Source organism: Ornithodoros turicata, chromosome 1, assembly GCF_037126465.1.
Source record: "Ornithodoros turicata isolate Travis chromosome 1, ASM3712646v1, whole genome shotgun sequence".
Taxonomy (NCBI): domain Eukaryota; kingdom Metazoa; phylum Arthropoda; class Arachnida; order Ixodida; family Argasidae; genus Ornithodoros; species Ornithodoros turicata.
The window spans coordinates 178,594,310-178,619,125 of NC_088201.1; the positions used below are offsets into that span (position 1 = coordinate 178,594,310).

General features: G+C 44.5%; 1 long non-coding RNA gene across 1 annotated transcript; it reads left to right on the forward strand.

The window, feature by feature from the left end:
• The first annotated feature begins 23,278 nt into the window (after positions 1 to 23,278).
• On the forward strand, positions 23,279 to 24,577 carry LOC135373378 (uncharacterized). Its single transcript, XR_010416430.1, has 3 exons — positions 23,279 to 23,393; positions 23,695 to 23,810; positions 24,378 to 24,577. It is a non-coding gene; the product is annotated as an uncharacterized LOC135373378 (long non-coding RNA).
• The last annotated feature ends 239 nt before the right edge of the window (positions 24,578 to 24,816 follow it).

A 24,816-nucleotide genomic window follows, 5' to 3' on the forward strand; every position in this document is an offset into this window, starting at 1 on the left:
ACTTTCCCGGCAGAGACTAACTCATCTTTTAGATGTTCTGCCACAAGTCAAGATCTTCGTGCCATCAGCCTTTGTTCTAGAATTTCAGGGTCTCTCCCTCTAATCTGTTCCTACACCAGTGTGGTGGTAGCTTTGGAGGTTTAGTGAGTCATGGAGAAATTCCACGCACGATCTTCCACAATCGGGTCAACTTCTTCTCGGGCGATAACTACAGTAGACGTGCATATTTTTGGGTTATTTCAGCTGTTCCACTGTTGAACTTTTCTTTTTTCTTTTTATTTATTTATTTATTTTGTTTTTGCTGAGGCACACAAAGACGGGTATAATTTGCGTGAATGCAGAGTAACGACCGGAGTAACGCGTTACTTTTCTACTCGTTACTCAATTACATTTGAAGTCCTGTAATTGGTAACGGTAATCAATTACTTTTTCCATACAAGTAACGGTAACGGTAATCAATTACTTTTTTCGAGTAACGGGCACAAGTCTGGTTAGAAGCGTACGAGATTTCGGGAATTTCCACATACTAACTGACCATGTCGTCCGAGCGCGAACGAAGGAAAGGAACGAGTAACGTGAGTAACGAGTTACCGATTTTTATAACTGAACACGTTATTAGTTACAATTTTTAGAAAAGTAACTAGGTCATTACTTCGTTACCGAAAAAAGTATCTGGTTACTGGGTAACGAGTTACGTACAACTCTGGTACAACTCAGGGGGGAAGCAAGGGGGCGGTTTCCCCCCCCCCCCCGGCCCTAGGCTTCCTGGCCCATCTAACATGGTCGTGTGAACACAATCACGTTTCCTTTCTTTTCTTTTTATACGTGGTTAGCTTGGTGCAGTGCGTAACGAACTTTCTGTTCGTCGTTAATATGACTGGCTTTTCATGTAAGCAGTTACAGGTGACTGGCATGGCCTGCTGTACATTATGCTAACTGAGGATATTTATTTTCCCGAGTACGCATTATATGCAGTATTCCTATCCAATTAGTACAAGGTTTAGCCTCCTTGTCTATTGTCTCTTCAGACGCAATGTCCGTCTCGGATTGTTATGACGATTCCGGCCTCCAAGGATACACCAGATAAATCTTGTCGTGGGAGCGTCGATATCTAATTCGCGAGACAGCGTAAACACGGGTCAGCACCTTGCAAACAAAGCATTTTATCCCTTATTTCCCAACACATTTAACGACGATGAACAATGTCCATCTGTGGTCAGCTCGTATTGGGAGCAGCACACTTTTCTTTCATGGTGTTTGCCTGCTACAACATGTACCGTGGAACAGTTTTTCAGCGCCCTGCGGAGGGTAAGAACCTGACTTGGTTCCACAATGACTGAGGACCGGCACACGACACCACATACGTGCACGCGCTCTCAGAAAGCAGGGGCCATATAGCATTTGAAGAACAATATGCGTCAACATAGCCGTAAAGGACTGATATTGCGACGCAAAGCATCAGTTTATTCGTCAAAGCGAAATCTTATGCGTCAGAATATAAGAGTAAATCGTGTTCGCCATGCCATTTACGCATAAAACTCCGACCTTTACGCTTACAGCGGACACGTTAAAACACAGCTTAACGTATACAGCGTCACCCGTTTCGTTTGTGAGAGTGTACATACATTACCACTTGCGTTTTTAATGGTCCATTCCACAAGTCAAACGTAACCGCAGAATTTGCCCAACAGGGTCTGTTAATCGATCAAACTTTCTTTCTCGAACGAACGCTCAGCGACCTCTGACTCTTGGGCATAGCACAGACACACCCCACGGGGACGTTCATGACATCTTCGACGACAGTGTCGTTTATCTGCCGCAGCACTGGAAGGGCATGCGACAACTCGGTGCACACTTGAGGACCCGCAATCGAACACGAATGTCGTTCACAGCGACACCTAGCCATTGTGACGTTGACTGGCCACCTTCTTTCATCTGTGTCCATATAGTAGTCGAAAGGGCACTGGGCACGTTCCGATAGTGCTTCGATTCCAGACTGTGGCCGGCATGCTGGTTTTCCGTGCAGAACGATGGGCAGCAGCAGGAATATCAACGTAGAGCAGTTGCAGGGAATGTTTGCGTGTCGCCGCACCATGATTTCCCACTATACTTCCACGCACACGTATACGTGACAGCATGCGGCGAACGGGAGTCACCGTGAGCTTATAGCTTCCCATCGTACTCGTCTCGCTTCTCGTGGCGACACCAGCTGCCAAATGTGACGTGCAAGGCCAAGAAGCTTAAGCGTGCAGTGATGCTCATGTTTGCCTAAGTGTATGTATCGACGAAACGTCCGCCGTCACCACTTAGATTGCGAGGATTGTGGTATAGGAGTACCGGCATAAAGGCCCTCTCAAGGAGTTGGGACGAGGCAACGGTTATCATATCATATCCCTCGAGTGCCTCTCGGGCAAGTCAATGTGTCCGACTTAAAGTTATGTGTCCGGGCTTATCGATTACTTGTGCATGGTACGATGTCGCCTTTGTATTCGCAAGCCATAGCGTGGTGGCTCTGCGCAGAACCACCAACGCTATTCCTTACGTACGCGAACGCGATAGATATACTCAAACTTACTATTATGTCAGGAAAGACGCAGTGGCTTCCACACGCTATAGAAACTGAACTTCATCGTATAGCACGCACTGCGCCAAGCATTGCCACGAATGGGTTATCGCTTCTGATTTGTAGTGAGAGGGGGCGTACGCCTTTTTGTGGCAATTCGGCCCACCTCACCTTTACGTCAAGCAACATTGATCTATGTTCCCCGACTGATTTGCTGCTCCTGATAGTTACATAGCCAACTTCCTTCGCGTTAGACCCAACGTTGTCCACGTGCAATGTGGTTTTGCTGCCATACTTGACGATTATTGCGCAATTGGTGACCACATCGACACAGTGTAGCCCACGAATTTCAATATTACTCGAATGTGTCATATCGCTGTAGGTGAGTTCGGCACAATCGCATTGAAAATGAAAATGAGAGAAAAAGCGGCGATTCCGAGCGCCAGAAATAATGTATTCTACATGTCAAAACTTGCTTTGATCAAATTTACACAGTTATTTCACACTCTAAAAGCAGAGCTTCAACGCATGGCACGCTGCGCGCCAACCATTGCCAAGAATGATAGTGTTATCGCTGGTGATTGGAAGACAGAGGGGGGCTTACGCCTTTTTGTGGCAATTTTCATATATCCAAATTGCCAGAAGTGTAGAGCAGAACGTATACCGGGTGTTTCAGTTAAATCCCCGGGCTAAATAATTCGCGAACGGGTGCACCAATCCACGAGCTTTCTTTTTTACAAGTATCTGTCCGATACCACCTACAAGCTGCACACCGTGTGAATTAGTGGGAGACGCTCATTATTAAAATAAAAATGCAAATGAGTTAAGTAAAAAAGCGTAACTTCTAAAGCAGGGCGCTGTCGGCATTAAAATGGGTACTACCCCTTTTGGGACCTTCAGTGGACACCTTTTAGAGAAAAATCTGCCACCGAAGCGGGTCATTTGTTGCAGTAATTAATTGGTTTCGGTTTACGTATTTTTGTCGGGGCTTGTCGCTGCGAAGCACAAAAGGACGCTCTTTCACTCCATTATCCATCAATGAATTACGTCCTTACACCAATGAATTACACCAATAAATTACACCAATGAAATACGCCCTTTTGCGCTTCGCCGCGAGCAGCCGCGAAAAAAATACGTAAACGGAAACCAATTAATTACTGCAACAAATGACCCGCTTCGGTGGCAGATTTTTCTCTAAAAGGTGTCCACTGAAGGTCCCAAAAGGGGTAGTACCCATTTTAATGCCGACAGCGCCCTGCTTTAGAAGTTACGCTTTTTTACTTAACTCATTTGCATTTTTATTTTAATAATGAGCGCCTCCCACTAATTCACACGGTGTGCAGCTTGTAGGTGGTATCGGACAGATACTTGTAAAAAAGAAAGCTCGTGGATTGGTGCACCCGTTCGCGAATTATTTAGCCCGGGGATTTAACTGAAACACCCTGTATATCCAAAAGTGTAGAGCAGAATGTTACATGTACCTCCGCGCTGGCGTCTAATTGGGTGCTGAAATTCTTCAGATGACGTAACAATGGATTGAGGTATCTAAATGGCGGTGCGTCTACTCGCCCGCATCCGAAAAAAAAGTGCATTTTTGTATTAACGCTGCACACGTCATGAAGGAGAAGAATTGAATAATAAATTATAAATAGAATTACGAAGCGTAGAAGAACAATAGTACATCTTTTAAACCCGTAACTAAATACCTGCAGATTGGAGTTCTTACCTCCTTTAATCTAACGGCATGAAGGGAGAAAATAAAGGAGCAGCAGAAACAAACGGAGGCTTCCAATTTTAACCCACACTATCTTGTGAAAGACATTGCGGTAACTTAAAGGAACTGTAAAGTGAACTTCAACCCAGGGTTATCTTATGATTTTATGAAAGCCTAGGAAGAGTACATCTGAGTTACGAAATATTTCTTTTTGAATCCTTTCTTTCTTTGAGTAATCGAATTTCAAAGATTGCATTCGAGCGCAAAGCTCAGTACTCCCTCAAACACAACACTGGGTTGGCTCGTGTCGGCTACGGCTAGTCTCGCCTTTCTAATCCGCCTCCCGGTCTGTGGCGAAGGCGCAATGTTGTTTTGAGGTCCACGTCGTGTGATGTTGGTTTTTCCAAACTTGAATGCCCTCGAGCTTGCGATAGTCCAGCAGTCACGCCCGCAAAATGTTTGTTCGTACGAGTGCGCGCGGTAGACGCAGTATGACACGACATCATCCGCAGAATCGTCGACGGAGGATGAAATACTGTCATTGCAGTCACCTAGCCGCCTTGGAAAACACTCATGTGTAATGAAATTGTTGAGAACCTCGCAGCGGAAATATAAATATTGCATTGCTCTTTCGGTTCGAGTGTCCTTGTGGCAGATGCGTGCCGGTGCGGACGGTAGAAGAATGCCTTTGTTGCCGCGAAATGAGACGTTACTGAAGCAGCGCAGTGGTTGCATTTCAAGAAATATGTACTTTAAAATACTGTGGCTGAAGACTGAGTCGCTCCAGGTATCCTACTGCTACGTGAGAGAAAGCGACCAGTACGTTGTGAGGAGGAACAGCAAAGTGAACAAGTGAGTTCATCCATGTGTGCCTTCGGTTTGTTATTAGTAAAGTTACATATCATAATTTCACACTGTCCATGGTATATGCAGGAAGTTTCGGTACGTTGCCAACAAACAATTTAGCAGGTGGCTCTGGAGACCATTAGGAGAGCTGAAAGCACTGCAGAAAAGTCCTCGAAGCATGTGCTGTACATGCCACAAGGGAAAACTTTCCTTCTGAAGCACACAAAGGTTTTTGCCTTTTTGATGTGTGATGCAGTAGATGCTGTTTGACCATGTGCATGTTTATTCGCTTTCACTGAGATGAAGCTCTCACTTTTCTTTCAGGTTCTTGTAGGCAGCATTAAATGCCTCCCATCTTGACAGCAGTACACTGGATGGTTTGGTCGTGACCACTGCTTGATCATAACAGTATCGCTTTCTTGAACAATAGAGGTATGCCATATACCCTTCCAGAATATCCAGACAGCCCTTACACAGTAAAATACATTCTACAGACATCAAAGCTTGCAATGTTGCTTTATTGATCACTGTGTTTATGAATGAGCATACAAGTGATAGCAGTAAACAAGCAAACAATGAAGGAGAACATCCCCATACTGTGTTGTTATCAATTTGCAAGTGCTACTTTGCACCAACAAGTCACGCAGTGTATGTATGCTTTTTTTTATTCTGTTCAGTGCACAGGTGTTTGCGTTCCAGTCCATGTGACCAAACACGTTCCAGTCCATAAGCTCTAAGAGAACATAGGCTATCACCTTGCCTATAATCGATTTATATATCGATATAGATATATATCGATTCAGCTGCAATCGTATCAAGGCTCAATTTCTATGTTCCACATTGCGACACTAGAACCCACAAAACATTTTACGTATGTGGTAATAGCTACGAGAAATCCCCTTCTTTGAGGCTTCAGATTGTGTATAACTCCCATTCTGGGATTTTTGATGTGTTCAGTGGTGATCTATTTGGCGTTGTACGCCAACTTCGAGTCCTCCTTCATGATGAGTCCAAAGCTAGGCCAGTTGTTGCCTCGCCATCTACATGGTTTTGTCTATGTCGTAGTAGTATTTGTTTTGTTTTATTTTATGTAATTATGGTGTTTTAATTCATTTCTTTGTATTGACTGTTTGTATGGTGCACCATTAGGGAGGCCCTCTGGCCGTTCGTGGCCACCAGAAAAATAGAAATAAATAAATACATACATAAATAAAACATCTCGCGTTCATGACTTTATCAGTAGAAGAAGACCTGAGGTGGGGTCATGCCAATGGCATCAGCAGAGACTTCTCTTCAGAGGCATCCCTATCGTTCACAAAAATTTTAGACCTTTTCTGTGTCTGTGCACATCCATCTTTGCAACACTTTCTCAATTTCTTATTATACATTTCCCATGTTTTACCTCATACCAGTCCAATTGCAGCCATTGGTGCGGGCTCAGGCCTTTTGCAGACCGCTACTATTTCGCTGTAGCTCATATCTTTGCAAGTTGTTCGTGTTTCACTCAGGAGGTGGAATACATCCTCTGCGAAGATAAGATATGGTCATGGCTAAGTGTTTTCCCTATGTTCTTTATATCGAAACATGGTCCGTCATGGCTGTTGAAAGCGTGCCAGGTCAAACCTAGACACATTATCTCTAAGCTTGTATACATTTTTTCCTGAATGACAGCTGATTTGTATACGTAAGCTCATACTTCTCCACATGCTAAGTAGAAGCTCTGCATTTCCCTCAGAATTGGAACTACACCTGTAAAGGTAGTTGCAAGTACGCTGCATCCACGGGTTTAGCTCAGCACGTGCACAGAACTTGACCGCAGATTCAAGCTTTTTCTTAACCCTCTGTTACAAGATCCTCTTGTGGACTACATTGCCACTAAGCACTCCCGAGCATGGCATTTGCATATTGCAATTGTACAAGCTTGTTCTTTTTACCTTTTACAACGTGTACCTTGTATGTCATTGTTGCAGATAGAATTATTGTAACAGAAAATTCAACTACACAAAGCCTGTGTGCCTTGTTTTGTATTATCTTTTCATGCCCTCAATACTTTCTAACAAGAATTTGGATTTCCTCCTCTCTACCTTATTTGTTCCCTTTCTCTAATGTACATCAGTATAAATATCTGTACCATGTGTGTCTGTATCATGCCTAATGAAGGACAGACTCTATTCGAAAGCTTGTGTTTCAGTAAGATTATTTGGATGTTTCAGTCTCTCATGACCGTGAGTTCTGATAATCCCACCTGTATAGGTAAAGGGAGCCTGCGACCTTTCTGGTAGGTGTTGTAGGTGAGGTCTATTGAGGTGACTTTAATATTAATCAGCTCGAGTAATCACGGAACCTGGTTAACAGCAAATACTGCAAGGTGTCATTTGAGTCTGTGAAAACATAAGGCGCTATGAATTCACACCTTGGCTGCACGGGTCCCATTGAAAAGGATAAGTGCAGGACAGCAGGATGTTCCCTGCAGCCATCTTGTTCACTTCTGGCCGAAGTTTCCAAGATAAATTGTGTTCACTTGGTCACTCGGCTTTTGTGGTGAGAAGCGTGATGCGAACATCTGTGGCCGCTTTGTGAGATGCAGCGGAAGTTCTGAATATTATGCACATTTGGTGTACTTCCTTCCGTCTGGTGAAGCAGAGGGTACAACACTGCAAAGTAGAAGAGCTTTTGATATCTGCAAACTTGTATCAGCAGGCCATTCAAAACTGTTGTCTTCAGATTTCCAGAATGACTCAACAGCTGGTTCCACCAGTGATGCAGATATTGTCATATCATGCACCTGCAAGGCATGCAGAAGTTAAAATGGTAAGCAAAACAACAGCTTGACCCACCTGTGAGCATGAGTGTGTATGGACAGTAGGTGTTTAATTCATCACTGGATAAAGGTTGAGAGGTGTTGACGGTACATCATGCGTTGACACGCTTTTACTTCTGAGTTTCACATTCTTGTCAGTCACGATGGAAGCCTGTGTCGCTGATATGAATGAAGAATGCGGTCAGTATCTATAGCGCATAATTTATTTGACAGTTATATTCTCCTGCGAGAGCTCAGGGCTTCCCAGGGGAAGGGGGATATTGCGTTTGGTACGTTACGCAGCGTAGGCATCACAAAAATCGATTTGAATTTCAAGTGAACCACATATATGTATCATTCCTGTGTATCGGTAAATACATACCTCGTCTGCACTGGTGTTCGCATCGTCAGACGTCACATGTGGAAACACTGGTGTCGGAACTGCCGTCCGTGTGAGAAGCTTTCGACCGTCCGCTGCTACCATTTCGTGCGACACGTCAGAGAAATGGATTGAGCAAATACGGCGTGGCTCACGAATGTCTTGACCAAGCGCTTGCAACAACTTTCGTTTTCGTGCATTTTCCGTTGGAATCTTGTGGTACACAACGTCCCATGTCGAAAGAGCACACTTGGTGTATCCCCGAACATTACAGTAGATACCTGGCATATACCTGTCAGGTGAAGCGTTGTTCAATTTCGGCAGGAAATGAACTTTTTTGCGTACAAAAAACCTGGCAAGGCCGCAATATAAACGCCGTCGCCAATGGTCGCAATATGGTTGGGAGGAGAGCAAACAGAGGGCGCTGACCGCGCTGACAGTATTTTGGTATACTGTTTCTTCGACATTTTGAAGAATTGTCTCAGTAATTCTTGTGATTCTAAAAGTAGTGTTTATTGGAGATTAGAAGCCGGTCGAAAGTTCATTATGTATTACTTAGGTATCACGTGACAGGAGTACTCCCATCATGACTTTTTTAGCTGTTACGGGGCGCAACCTATCGTCCGATTTAATTTTTATAACTTATATATTGGGTAATAATTAACCCGCTTCGAGTGCTTAGGCTCTATGTGAGGCAGGACACAGGCAAACACTACCAGGTCGCACACAGAAACAGGGGGGGGGAGGTCAAATTTCACTTTACAGTTCCTTTAAAGGAGCTTGCGATAGTCGAGCTCTTGATCCTGCGATATCCGTGATAAAGTATAGATAACGCACGAAGAGTGCGCGATCAACTGCTTGCTCTACTATTGGTTGAGGGTGCGCGACATTCACCTCAGTTCTTCACGCTTCCTTCACTTCAGTCGAGACTGGAATGTACCAGGATTCCGGTACCGGCTGTACTGTTTGGGGGCTTTTCCTGGGTTTTCCTCAGGCGCTGTCAGGCATATGTCGGCACAGTTCCCTTAGAAGCCGGCCCAAGGCACACATTCTCCAGAGTCGTGACGTTGCCCACCTCTGTGAGACCAACAACGGCGAGATCTTTCAGCGTTACCACCACCACGTAACGATCAAACGACAGGCGAGATACACGAAGTAATCGGGCGTCGATTACTTTGAAGAGAATAGGCCCCCAGCACGCCGTGCACCCCTTGCGTGCTGGTTAGACAGACTCAGTGTATTATAGATGTATAGAGACCTTCGATGGGGTCAGTGGTGGAATACTGCTCTGCAAGCCTCCTGGGTCTTCTACATGCGAAAGGTATCGTAGTTCGATCTGGTATTCGTTTTCTCGTAGTTTTTGTAAATATGCAATACTGAGCTGAAGTTCATGAGCTTATACCTGGGAGGTGACTTTTTCGGGTTAAATGCCTTTCTCAGATTCGGGGGGTAAAAATCGGGCGCTATTTTTAAATCTGTAATTCGAGGAGAAATCGGGAGATAATTGTGCCTTCGGGTGTTATCGGATGTTTTTGTTTCTCCTCTTCTCTATTCAGTCATTTACTAATCTCTCTCTCTCTCTCTTTCTTTTTTTTTTGCGGGATCGTGATCTACCAGCGGTAATCACCGAAGGCATAGACAGTGTTGACACACACGGGTGGATTGTTGGGAATGTAAGTGACCCATTCTTACATGTGTAACACGTGGCGACCTTTGTTCGTCTCCAGCGGAAACGTCACTTGAGGATTTCATAGTGACTGAAATTCGGGGTGAAATCGGGTTTAACCCGAATTGGTCTTATGGCGGTTCGAAGGGGAATAACCGGGAGGAAGCGGTTTAACCCGAAAAAGTCATTCCCTACTTATACCGTGTCAGCACCGCGAAGCAACTGTGGCTATAGGGAGCGGCGTGCAGACGTGCACAGATGGAGAGAGGACAGAAGGAAAGAGTGGGGGGCAGGGAGTTAATACGCGTCCTGGGCCGACTTTAAGGCAACTGTACCGACATTCGTGTAGAAAGTGTGTTGGAAAACTCAGCGAAAACCTGAGAGAGGGGCGCGTAGCCGGTGCAGGTATTCGAACCCGTGTCACCTCCCAGTTTCGGCGTGGAAGGCGGTCAACCTAACCACTATGACGCTGCATGTGTGGGAACGTGCGCTGAATGATACGAACAAATCCCAATCCGATATTCAATTCGCCTTTGTCATTTTTTCGCCCATTTTTTTCTTTACTCACATCACATCACATCACATCGCCTTTGTCATATCGCCGTTTGAGATTTGTAACGGCTTCGTGACCACACTCTTAAAAATGAACTTCACCGCATAGCCCGCTCCTAGTCAACCATAATCTCGAATGATATCGTTATCTGCCATGATTTGTTGAAGATGAGAGGCGTATGTCTTTTTTGTGACACTTATGCTGTTCATTATTGTGACCAAAATGGCGTACGCCTCCCGTTTTCCCGTTTTCAACAAATTACATCCTAAACCTACCTCCTAAACCTAAATTACCTAAATTACCTCATAAAAGGTGTAACTGCTCCACCTTTTTTTCTAACAGTGCAAGACGTTGACCCTTGAAGTCTTCACAACAGAAGCGCTCAACGGCGCTACATACATTCTAGCTGGGAAATTCCAGGTGACTCACTATGCTACAAAATGGTACGGGCTTGACGTACGGGCGGCACACACAGAAGATTGCGGTCGGAAAGGATTAAAGGAGGTAAGAACTCCAATATTTATGCATGTATTTAGTTACAACATTGTTCTTCTACGCTTCGTAATTCTATTTACAATTTATTGGCATAACGTGTGCAACGTTTATACAAAAACGCACTTTTTGTCGGATACGGGCGATAGACGCACCGCCATCCAGATACATCTATCCATTGTTACGTCATCTGAAGAATTGCAGAATCCAATCAGACGTCAACGCGGAGGTACACATAACGATCTGCCTTACACTCTTAAAAATGAGGGGGGAGGGGGGTAATGGCAGGATAGGGTCGCCGTTGTTGGCCGCACAGAAGTGGGCGTCGTCACGACTATAGCAAAAAAAGGAAAGAAAAAGAACGCAAAACAAAACACAAAGGAAGGACGGACGGATGGGGGATAAAGGAGGTTGAACGATGGGGATGCGGTGAGGTGCACCAGTTCATCGGGGACTGAACTTCACCACATGGCACGCTCTTAGCCAACCATAATCCTGAATGACAACGTTCTCGTCACTGATTTGTTGAAAACGGGAGGCGGAGCCTATTTTGTAGTCATAATGGCTCCGCATAATATGCTCCGCCTCCCGTTATGAACAGAGCAGAAGCGAGAACGTTGTCATTGGGGATGATGATTGGCTAGAAGCGTGCTATTATATGTAGTGAAGATACGGACCTATCGGATTCATCTATACAAAAGGTGTCACAACCGGCAAGTTCAAATCGCCGTTTGGAGAGGACACAGCCGGTGGGCTTTCTTGGTTAGCTCCTTTAAGGTGACCTCAGTCACTCAAAATGTACGTGCGCCGGAATAATATACACTGTTTTAATATACACGCTAGTAGTAATATACACGCTGTTTTCACTGCTTGCAGTTTGGTGCCAAAACGACATCTGGTCTCACAGGCTCTGCGCCAACCACTGTACCGATTGATACAGTTATTGTTCCTCATTTGAGGAGAGATGGGGTCGTATACGCCTTTTTGTGGCAATTCAAATTGCCACAAAAAGGCGTACGTCTCCCATTTTCAACAAATCAGGAAAGCGAAAGATATTATTCTGCATGACGGCTGGTTCCGAGCGCTCTTAATCGCTGAAGAACCGGAAGTCTTCGTGACACCGGAAGTTGCAGCGGGTGCTTGTTTATGTTTACCCGAGAACGTAATGTATTACGATGACCTCCACTCAAACTATAGTGGAAAGCAAGGCACACTCTAAAAACTGAACTTCACCGCATAGCACGCTCAGCGCCAACCATTGCCACGAATGATAGTGGGGGGCGTACGCCTTTTTGTGTCAATTATCATATATCTAAATTGCCACAAAAAGGCGTACGCCTCCCTATCTCTTCGAATCTGAAGCGATAACCCTATCATTCGTCGCAATGGGTGGCGCAGAGCGCGCTATGCGGCGAAGTTGAGTTTTTAGAGCGCACAGAGCAATGGCTGTGATGGAGCGTGTGGGTTGATTTCGTATATGAATAAAGTCTAGTCGAAAAGTAATCGATTACTCACAAAATCGATCGTAAATATCAGATTACTTGAAAAAGTATCCGCGACACGTTATACCAGACACATGTGAAAGGCCATTACATGTAAGCGATGTTGACTTGCATTCCAAGTTTTACAGCGAAGGGTGTAGCAGACACGTAGAAAAACTCTGAGAAAGAAGGGCGTGAAAAGGTGGTAACTTCTACATTCTTAAAAATGAACTTCACCACATAGCACGCTCCTACACTCTTAAAAATGCACTTCACCACATAGCACGCTCCTAGCCAGCCATCATCCCGAATGACAACGTTCTCGGCCCTGATTTGCTCTAAACGGGAGGAGGAGCCTATTTTGTGCCGTGCATAATGGCCAGAAAATAGGCTCCTCCTCCCGTTTAGAGCAAATCAGGGCCGAGAACGTCGTCATTCGGGATGATGGCTGGCTAGGAGCGTGCTGTGTGGTGAAGTGCATTTTTAAGAGTGTAGGAGCGTGCTATGTGGTGAAGTTCATTTTTAAGAGTGTAGCCAACCATCATCTTGAATGATATCGCTATCTGCCCTGATTTGTTGAAAACGGGAGGCGTACGCCATTTTGTGACACTTATGCTGTTCATAATTGGCACAGAAAAGGCGTACGCCCTCCGTTGTCAACAAATCAGGCCAGATAACGATATCATTCGAGATTATGATTGGCTAGGAGCGTGCTATGCGGTGAAGTTCATTTTTAAGAGTGTATAATTACAACCTACACTCTTAAAAATGAACTTCACCACATAGCACGCTCCTAACCAACCATCACCCCGAATGACAACGTTCTCGCCCTAGATTTGTTGAAAACGGGAGGAGGAGCCTATTTTGTGCCGTGCATAATGGCACAAAATAGGCTCCTCCTCTCGTTTTCAGCAAATCAGAGGCGAGAACGTTCTCATTCGGGATGATGGTTGGCTAGGATCGTGCTATGTGGTGAAGTTCATTTCTAAGAGTGTAGGTCACCATGGAGTCTGATAAAGGGTGTAAAAAAGTGGTAAAAGCAGTTATATTATATTCAAATTGATACAAAAAGGCGCACGCCCCCCTCACTCACCGAATCAGAAGCGGTAACCCTATCATTCGTAGGTAGCAGGTAGAACTTTGCTACTTTTTAGGCAAAATATATGTGACAAGTATTACCTCCTGGGCCATTCAACGCCAAATGATCCAGAGGTGCCGCTCGACCACCCGTAGAATTTCATGTGAATTTTTTTGGCGGTTCCTTATGACTTCGAAAGCAACAGAACATTGGTCTTTTCTAACGAAGTCGAAATTTATGGGCTGCAGAGCCCCTCAAAGATGCAGTGCTGGGCGAAAACCTGTGTAGTTTTAAGCAGGCACTACGACCCACGTAAGACACGGATCATGCTAAAAAGCATCTTATTTGATAGGGGAGAGTTCCTTTTATAGCATGGAAGTAATTTTCGCCATCGCACTCGACGGGCTCGACGCTTGTAGTGTGCACGAAATTTGCAAAGTTTGTGCAAGTGTACGAATTGTTTTGCAATGTAAAATTCGGAAATTTCTACATCAAAATTTTTTGTTGCATAGCCCCCATATTGTGCTTTGAGCAAAAAAAAAAATCCAACCCCGCCGGTGCACTGTGAGCCTCAGTAAAAAATCGGGAAGCTGTGAAAATTTGACGAAATGCAGATTTTTGACCGAAAATTTCGGTATGAGGAGGTCGGGATAGAAGCGTGATCAAGGTTTCATTCCATGCACTGTCATCCTCACAAGACGTGGCAAAAAACCCTGAGAGGTACTTTTTGATAAACTCCAACAACATTTTTCTTTAATCGAAGATAACTTCGCAAACATGTATCGTACTGAGCGGGTCACCCACAAAACACTAGATGGAAAGAACACACTAGGCAGTCGCATTATTGAAGAGCAAATACGATTGCAAACACGTGTTTCCCTCCTTCGAGATAGGACGGTTGTGCAGTGAGTGCTCACCAATCTCGCATACTTTAACCAGTACGTTCCTGGTATGTGCCATTCTTGTTTCGTCGTTTTATTATTTATTTTTCTGCATGTGTGTGTTAACTCATTCCAGTTTGGGAAACAGATACCTATGAGATTTTTCTTCGTCTTGCTAGGAAGACACCTCAAACACAAGACATCAAATGACACCTTGATCACTTTTCTATCCCGACCTCCTCACACCGAATTTTTCGGTCAAAAATGTGCATTTTGTCGAATTTTCACAATTTCCCGATTTTTTACAGCGCAGCGGCTACGGGGCACGGGGGCTATACGACAAAAAATTCTGAGCATGAAATTACAGAATTTTATATTGCAAAAAATTCGTAAACTTGCACAAGCTTTGCACATTTCGTGCACGCTACAAGCGTCGAGACTGCCGAGTGCGATGGTGAAAATTGCTTACATACGGTAAAAGGAATTCTCCCCTATCAAATAAGACGCCTTTTAACGTGCCCCGTGCCTTATACATGGGCCGTAATGCCGGCTTAAAACGACACAGGTTTTCGTCAAACACTGCAACTTTGAGGGGCTCTGTACCCCATAAATTTAAATTTGGTTAGAAAAGACCAAGGCTCGGTTGCCTTCGGAATCATAAGAAACAAAAAAAAAAAGAAAGAAAATATAGCAAAAAATCTAAGGGGGGGAGGGGAGCGGTCGAGCGGCACGTCTGGATCACTTGGCGTGGAATGGACCTCCTAAAAGGCGTTACTGTTCCACCCCTTTTATAAAGAGTGAATGGCACAAGACATGGCACTCTGGCATGAAGTACAATGTTTGTATGATGTAATGACCACAACTATGAATGTGTCGCAGCCTTGTAATCATACTTCCTTTAATCTTTTCATTCGATATCATGACGTCTCACAATAATGTATGCTACCCATATCAAACGCTTACGGCATCCAAGGGGAGCTATTGTACAGGTAGCGGAGTCGATTGTGGTGCTTTAATTATTTAACTAATTGAACCGACATGCCAAATTTCCAAGGACACGAAGGGCCCAATGTACTGTGTCCATTTCAATTCATGATCATATGAAAGACAAATTTGTGACACACCATTTTGCTCATCCTTTTCAATTAAATGTGCTCCCAATTATTATTATTATTATTGATGTCACTGATTGAATCAATGTTCAAGTTGCAGGAACGATTACGTCAGCACTTCTATTGCAACGACCGTAGTGAATGAAATGATCTGGTCTTCTGTATTGTGCTGAGTTGTATTTCCCGTGAATGCAATTCGACTGCCACAGACCCAGTGACAAGCATCTCGGCTTAGCCCTGCGTGCTGTACTTTGCTCGGTTGTGCCTAATGGGAAGGTAAATGTATTATTATTATATTATTATTACTATTATTTTTATTACTATTCAGTCACTGATTGATTGCTTCACGGCGTGTATTCACCAATCTCTACACGCTATTGACGATAGTCTATTGTAAGTGGCATCTATCGTCAAACATAGTCTTCATATTGTTTAGTGCATCTATTCAAGGCGTCACCGCAACACTCACTGCCAGCACTTTGGCACGTCACAGGTCCATCCTCACGTTCTCGTGATCGTTACGTGAGCCCCCGTATATTGTTCATTCAATGAAACCCGTCCCATGCCGACAACAAACAATTGATGCAGCAGAAACCGTGCACGGTGGAAGACGCAGGATCGTATTCGGATCCCGCTAAGCAGCCATTGCTCGGGTGAGTCGCATTAGAAGCAGACGACATATTCTGAACCAGTTTTGTGCTCGTTCACAACAAAGCACAGCGCATTCGTGCATAGAAAATGGAAGCGGGCTACAAGCAAGCGTGGTACCTCCTACTTCTGGTCTTCATACTACTCCCTACCGTATTTGAGCCCACAGCAACTGTCGAGATTCTGCATCCAGTCACAAAAGAAACACACGCATCAGGAAGACCACCACCAGACTCATCCTCTTGTCGAGCAAGGTCAGACAGTAACACCCTCGCTACTCGATCCATGTGCCCTTTCCACTACGAGATCGACACGGACACAGGTCGGAAGCCAGTCAACATCACCGTTGCAAGATGCCGTTGTGCAAGGCATCTCTGTTCGGATTCGGGGCCGTACGAATGTACATCTCTCTTGTACCCGATGTTTGTGAAGAGAAGACAAGGAAGAAAATGGATAGACGGCATCCAGGTGGTGTCTGCTGGCTGTGTTTGTGCTCTACCGTACAGTGCTAAAGCCGTTGACGGTCCCTACAGACTTGTAGGCTATAAAGACACGGATAATGGGCGCAACCCACAAAGAACCTATACTATATAAGTATAAGGATCGCGTGAAGCTTGACGTACATCCGTCACACTTCGGCACAATCTCCTTGTTTACCGTAATTTCACGCCTATTAGCCGCGGCTTATGCGCGATTTTCTTTTCTTTTTTCACTGCGCTCTGCGGCTTATCTACAGGGGCAGCTTATCTGATGACTATTTTTCCCCGGTATTTTCCGCATACACCGGTTTTAACGAAAGGGCCGACAGTGTCTCTGGAACAGCATCACCCTGCCAATGCGGTAACAATGCGTAACAGGAGAGCGTCCGCAATCGTGTAGACTCACCTTCCTGGTGCCTTCCCCCGAGCAGCTTTAACGAAAGTGGTGACAGTGATTCGTGTCTTCTGGAAGGCCACTGAACTGTGTCAATCCACGAAAACACCTGACTAGGGCACAATCCGATCTTGGTAGAACACTGCACTTTTAAAAATGAACTTCACCGCATAGCACGCTCCTAGCCACCATCACCTCGATTGATATCGTTTTCTGCCGTGATTTGGTGAAAGCGGGAGGCGCACGCCTGTTTCGTGACACGCTGTTGATAATTGTCACAAGAAAGGCGTACGCCTCCCGATTACAACAAATCAGGGTACATAACGATATCATTCGAGATTATGCTTTGCTAGGGGCGTGCTATGCGAAGTTCATTTATAAGAGTGTAGAACTGACCTGCTTTGTTGTACACCATGCCGATCTTGGAGTATGGACCACAGGGCTTATGGCCTTCTCTATGGGCTTCTTTGTCGCACAAATCGGTCGTGTCGTATTTCCTGCGGCTTATCTGCGAGGGCGGCTTGTCTGCCCGAAAATTTTCAAAACGTTCTTAAAAACCAGTCCTACAGCTTATCTGCGGTGCGGCTTTATACATGTGAAATCACGGTATATTCCGTTTTTTTTCTCTCTCTCTCTCTCTTTCTCTCAAGTGCATAACGTAACAGTGCGGCGACAGATCGTTTAATAACGACGACATGCACATGAGTTACGCACACAACGAATCCCTGCTCGAGAATCCGTCCAGCAGAATCCCGAACGCTAGCCCTTTAGCGCGTCTGTACTGAGATCCTTTCATTCGCATCTTTATTTGGTGCCACTCTGCATGAAGACATTCTACGAGCATGTAATACACATGTCATGATCTTTGTAAAATTTTTGAACCTATAACAACAATAAAGTACCTTTAGCGTTGCGATTGCGTTTTCTGTATAGCTACGCTGCCCTACGTTGTTAAACTAAAACTTCACCACATAGCACGCCCCTAGCCAACCACCATTCCGAATGATATCATTCTGTGTCATGATTCGTCTAAAACAGGGGGAGGAGCCTATCTGGGACGTGCGCAATGCGTCCCAGATAGGCACCTCCTCTCATTTTCAGCGAATAAGGACACAGAATGTTATCGTTCGAAGTGATGGTTGGCTAGAAGCGTGCCATGTGGTGAAGTTCTGTTCTAACAGTGTACTAACAACCTTTCAGGACAACACTCTTAATAATGAACTTCACCACATAGCAGCTCCTAGCCAACCATCAGCCCGTGTCCCCTGATTCGTTGAAAATGAGAGACGTAGGCCTTTTGTGACACTTATGCAGAAATGTTAATTGTCACAAAAAGGCGTACGCCTCCCGTTTTCAACAAATCAGGGCAGATAACGATATCATTCGAGATGATGGTTGGCTAGGAGCGTGCTATGCGGTGAAGTTCATTTTTAGGAGTGTGGTTGGCCTTCAGCGTGCTATGTGGTGAAGGTTTGTGTTAAAAGTGCGGGTTTCCAACCTCCTTTCGTCGGACTGACAACGATTGCGCTGAAAAAGCTCCGCTGCGTATAGAGCACCATTTTCGGCTATGTTCCCGATACCATAGCTCCTCATTATCTCTATCAATTGTCATTAATTTGAGTAAATTCGGCATGCTCTTCACATTGGTGGGGTAAAAAAGCTGACCTTTACTTGACAAATTTCCGAGTTCAGTTCGGAAAAATTGACATAATTAAACTTACTTTACATGACATTCACATCAGGAGGCGGCAAAAACCTAGCAAGAACAAATGCCGTTGACCGCATAATTCTAGACACCCTGTATATGTGTTTTACGTTCTCTTCAGAGGCATCGTCGTTTTTACGCGCACTCGTCACATGCAGCGCCATTCGATTCATTTAATTCTAGATGAAACCAAGATTCGACCTATAAAACTGACTCATCGACGAATCCAACCCGACAAGCAATCGGAAACGAATGCCCCCGGATATGCAGTCAAAGCCAGCTGCTGTCTGAACTGCAGATGGTATAGTGTTTCACGTTACGTTGAAGGAGACGTCCGCGTGCAGAGCTTCCGTGGAGGACTCAAAAGGGTTTCGGTATTTTACTACGTCTCCTGCGCTCTAAAAACTGGACTTCACCACATAGCACGTTCTGCGCCACTATTGCCACGAATGATAGGGTTATCGCTTGCACGCGTTACGGTCTAACGAGGGGCGGAGCACTCGTCGAGAAGAGCACCTGATAAAACATGTGCACGGCGCTCTTCGCGCGATACGTGAAGGACGTGGTATACGTCACGCGCAATGTGTCACGTGCCCATCTTTTTTAATTTCCCGTCGGCCTTTTTTTAACTTCCGCCACTCGTTAGCTCGTAAAGACCGTAACGACGATGAAGCGATTAAGACCCCTTATTCGAAGACAGAGAGGGGCGGACGTACGCCTTTTTGTGTCAATTTGGATATGTAATAATTGACACAAAAAAGCATACGCCTTACTCTCTCCTCGAAACAGAAGCGATAACCATATCATTTGTGGCAGAACTTCAGTTTGCTCTTTTTAGTTTGCAAACAAAAAGAAGAAAAATCGCGGCCTCGTCTGCTTTCTCCGAGAATCTGGCCTCGCTCAAAGGCTATGAGTACTGCTCCGACTTCTCACCAACTCTGGCAGTGACTGCCCTAGATCTTAACTTTCGGTCGTCATCATTCCTTCATCTGTTATCACATCATCATCTCACCTCATCCTACACTCTTAAAAATGAACTTCACCGCATAGCACAGTCTTAGCCAACCATAATCTCGAATGATATGGTTATCTGCCCTGATTTGTTGAAAACGGGAGGCGTACGCCTTTTTTGTGACACTTATTATGTTTATAATTGTCACAGAAAAGGCGTACGCCTCCCGTTTTCAACAAATCAGGGCAGATAACGATATAATTTGAGATGATGGTTGGCTAGGAGCGTGCTGTGCGTGAAGTTCATTTTTAAGAGTGTAGCTACAGTCATACCGCAGCCCACATAAGTGAGGCCAACAACAGCAAACCGGTTTTCGTCACCACAAGCACCACCACCATCAGTTTTTAGAGTGTGCACTTAGCGGACAATCTGTGTTTACAATCCCTGTTTACAATCAAATGACGTCAGACGTTACAACCGTCCGCCAACTTGGTAAACTGAAACTACTATAGCAAAAAAAAAAAAAAAAAAAAGGAAGAAAAGAAAAAAGAAGTCAAATAAGACACTAGAAAGCCAAGTTGAAATGATGTAAGATTTTTATGTAATTCCTTACATATCATTAGTTGTATGGCCTTGCTTTGTTCCATTCAACCGACAGCCCCGTCTTTTCGGTAGCCCCTCCTAAAGATGGCTACCGGGCCCTTTCCTCTACAGGGGCCTGAAGGGCTCCCTTGGAGCGCACCTGGTGTCTAAGCAAGCCCAAACTAAGGCGTAATAACAAACTACATTCAGCGCAGGATTACGATATTGACTTTTAGACGATGTTTTCCGCGGTGGACCAGGGACGCCAGTTAGGGACGTTCGGCTGGTCTTTCGCACTGCGACACTAACGCCGCTTTTCTCCCGTGGTGGTACGAGGAGGAAACGTTTAAGAGGGGATACGACCTCCGGCGGCCCCATGTATTCTCTATGGGCGAAACAATGCGATCTTTTGCAGCTAATACTGAACCGATTTGGACCAAAATGGCCTTGTTCGATAGATTTTCGAATTTCAAACAATTCGCATTGGACACATTTGCATTTTTTTGCATAAGTTTTTAAAAACCTTACGAAAGCTGCAAAAAATTTATAAGTTCGGTCTCTCGCTTTTGGAAGTTCGTAGCTCGGTTACTGTAGCACATATGTGAAATGTAATCAGTAGCATTTACGCGGAATTCTTTCTTGAATATTCACGTGTCCATTTCATGTATGTCCATGCCTCCAGTTGTTCACAATATTGAAAAAACTTAAGGTATGTACGGCTCCGTGAACTGCCCCGTCTTGCCATCGTACAGTAGCGCCACATTGCCGGTCACAAGAGAACTTCATATCGTTCCGCGGAATGCAGTCACTGTTCGGGCACCCTATCCCAGAAGGGGTTTCCCCGGCAGCGGAAGCGCCAAATTGAGGTCGTGAAACCTGTCTGGAGAGATCCACGTTGGGTAGGTCGTTGCAAAATAATGGGAAGGCCTTGAGAATAGGGAGAATAGGCGGCATAGACCAGGAAAACTTTGCTACAGGATTGTATCTCATTACGGCCGAAGTCTCATTACGGCCGATGTCTCAATACGGCCGAAAGTCTCAATACGGCCGATAATCCTTTAATCCCCAAGTGTCTCATTACGGCCAAAGTCTCAATACGGCCGAAGGCAGTCTCATTACGGCCGAAGATGTCTCATAACGGCCAAATGTCAAAATGTGTATTGTAACCTGCATTGATATGCAATGTCGCAGCCAGGTATGGATATATATTCAGCAGGGTATAAGCCATGCACTGTGCCCTTAGGGCCCTTATCATATTTATATACACATATTGCGAGACAAACGGTATGTTATCATACCACAGCACAATGCAACATATTGTGTAATGTGTACTCCCACAAGGTAGTGTAGGCTGTGAAGCAGGCTACTATGTGGAGTTAGCTACTTGTAGAGAGCTAGATGAATATTGGCTTTGTTGTGACGCTTTTGGAGCCATCCTACAGTCATTGGCCATGACAGAGCACCTATCTCAGTCGATGTCAGTTTATTTCCATTCGCCTTACAATGATACAATTCTTGCTTCTGGAATGAGTAAACCTGCAAGAAGCGATGAGCAACCATGAATAGGCTAGAATATTAAAAAAAAAACAAGCATTTGTCTCTACATGGCTCGATTTAATGTGCACAAGCTGCACACGTGTTGATACGCGTCTGCTATTTCATACAAGGTTAACATAAATATTCATTTAGACAAAAGAATGACAAGCCTTAAAAATGTGACTTCCAGGTAAACACAGAGCATGACCATGATATGAATATAGGTTCAGTAGTTCATTCCCTTAATGGAAACATGTGAATATCAAATAGTAATACATTACAATTCATGAAATGATGCATGCATAACTTTCCATTTCTGGTTTCTTTTTTATAAAAGTAGTGCACGAATTAACATTCGTGCACTACTACAAAATTTCTCACTTCACAACAGAACCTTATGATGATCTTAACAGCTCACCTCTTCGCCAGGACTCCCTGGGCAGCACATCCTGTTAGCCATGTTGTTGTTTTTCTTTTTCGGAATCTTTCGTGCAGCCACATACCATGCCTGGAATGGAAAACCAGCTATAAATAACAGTGTATTTGAATGACTTCCTCTTGAAGTATTTATTCAAATCAGATATGCTTTGTGCCTACTATGGTGCGCGAAGGCACATAAGTACAACATTTGCAGACGTTCGACGTAAGCAGTTCTTGGGGATCAATTCAAGTACGCCGACTTGCGCTTTTATTTTTGAAGAAATACGACGACAAATTTTAACAAATGAAATATGGCTCACAATGATACGAGTAAATGCTGCTGTACGGTGATGCATTATCGGTATCTTATCGTCTTCGAATAAATTTGTTGTTCCTAAACGCGCAACCAACTAGAAACGGCGCAAACCTACGAACGGATACCGAGTTACATCTATTACAGGCACTTCAGCTGTTTTGATTAATTTAAATTACTCTTATGAGAATCCAACTATGTGTGGACAGCACACTACTAAGACAGGCAATCTACGAAAGCATTACTCACCAGAATTCCTGCTTGACTTGGTCTTGGTCAACACTGCGCGATATACGTTGGGGCTGTGGCGATTCCTTCAACTCGATTTTTACCGGAACAACAGGCGCTGCTCGAAAGACAACGACGGAAAATAGAGAGCCGCTATAAAGTCCGCTAATTTGCACATTACAGCACTACAAAGCGATATATGAACACATCGTAAACAGCAAGTCAACCACTCGCTCACACACACAAGAAACGAGGTACCCAACGTTGCTAGACACCATCCGAACTCCGAAGTGAGAGTAGCAAAACAACAAGATATCAAAACACGAAAGGAAGAGTATTGATCCCCCCTCCTTCTATAGCATGCAAAACGTGATTTGCGCTGAGATGAACATATATGTTCATGGCGCGAGTAAATTTCACCTTTCACTGATCCAAAGGAGGTCACGTGGGATTGCTCGACGCTTGTGAAATCAACAATGAAAATGGCGAAACGAAACTTGTGAATCGTGCATTTGCTCTTCATGGTAGCTGCCAAAAAATCGAATCAAACTTATGGGACACTGGATTACAGGTATGTTGGCATCTTTTTCATTCCTGCATATCATTACACTATGCGTGAATACATGGTGTCATGTCATGGGTGTCATGTCTCACGATGCTGGGGAAGTAGTTGCAAGGGGAAGTGTGCATGGTTCTAGACTTTTAATTTTTGATCGCGTAATCGAAATATCGGCACCTCTCGCATTGTGGCTTGCATGTGACCAACCAAGTGCTGTTCCCTTACTAGCGCTTCCTACAAACGACAAAACGAAACATGTGGGAATGTATATTTTTGATTACTCATATGTAACAAGAAAATGTATCGTTTTCAGGTTGCTGCCACTACTCCATGTGCCCGCAATTGTCTTGCGTGTATGATTACACTAACGGCGTCGCCCACCACGGCGGAAGTGTTTTGCGTACACGCGTTTCAGCATGAAGCCTGCAGGTAACATCTGATGTTTACCCTTCGGATATTCTGAATTTACATATTGTAGCTTAGAAGAATTCCGAATGCCCAGAGTGACACACACTTTTAACATTGTGACATCAGTGCAATGGCATAAGCTCTAATGTAGTGCCCCACGAAAATGAACAAGGGGTAGTGGTTTATCCAGAATCCCAAGCACGAGAAGGGTGTTGGAAAAAATTGTTGGAATAGTTACGTCATTACAGCTTAACATATCATTACAGACATATCTGAAGCTGAAATCGCAAGGGCACCCCCTATAGGGGGTGCACAGGCAAAAAAGTTAGGGGGGGGTCTGGATAAAGCACTGACGAGGGGGACTCCTCCACCCCATGTCAAGCCTCATAAAACACCTCCTGAAATAGTTTCCTGGCTATGCAGCTGCATTGTTATGACGTAATTGTCATTGTTGTCCATAATTCTTGAATATGTTTCGAATATATGAAACAAAAAAGTCTGCTTGACAGCATATGTCTTATAGTCATCATCAAACAAGAGCATATGTCATTTTGTTCAGTGGCTTATGTACTTTTTTGTAAATTTCAGGTGGACGTAAATTGTAGAAGGCAGCTAGTGGGGGAGAAGATCATGGTCATAGGTCATGTGACTCCTGGAGCTCCCAGTGGGTTCCCTTGTGGAGTACTTTTCAGAACACACACACACACACAGTTTGCTCACAGAACCAACGAGTAGGATGTTGCTTGAATACTGAGAGAAAATGGCGTAACACATACAAATATCGTGTGACACATATGACAGTAAAAACATTTTTCACGAGGGATGCATGAAACACTGTCGCAATATTGTGTGCATGAACCATTGTGTGTGACACAAGCCCTGGGGGCACACCGCCTCGGACACATTTTGGGAAGCATAAAACACAGCATATACAGAGCTACTATGGTGGATGCTTCTTTTTTCTTTTTGGCCGTTATGAGACATCTTCGGCCGTAATGAGACTACCTTCGGCCGTATTGAGACTTTG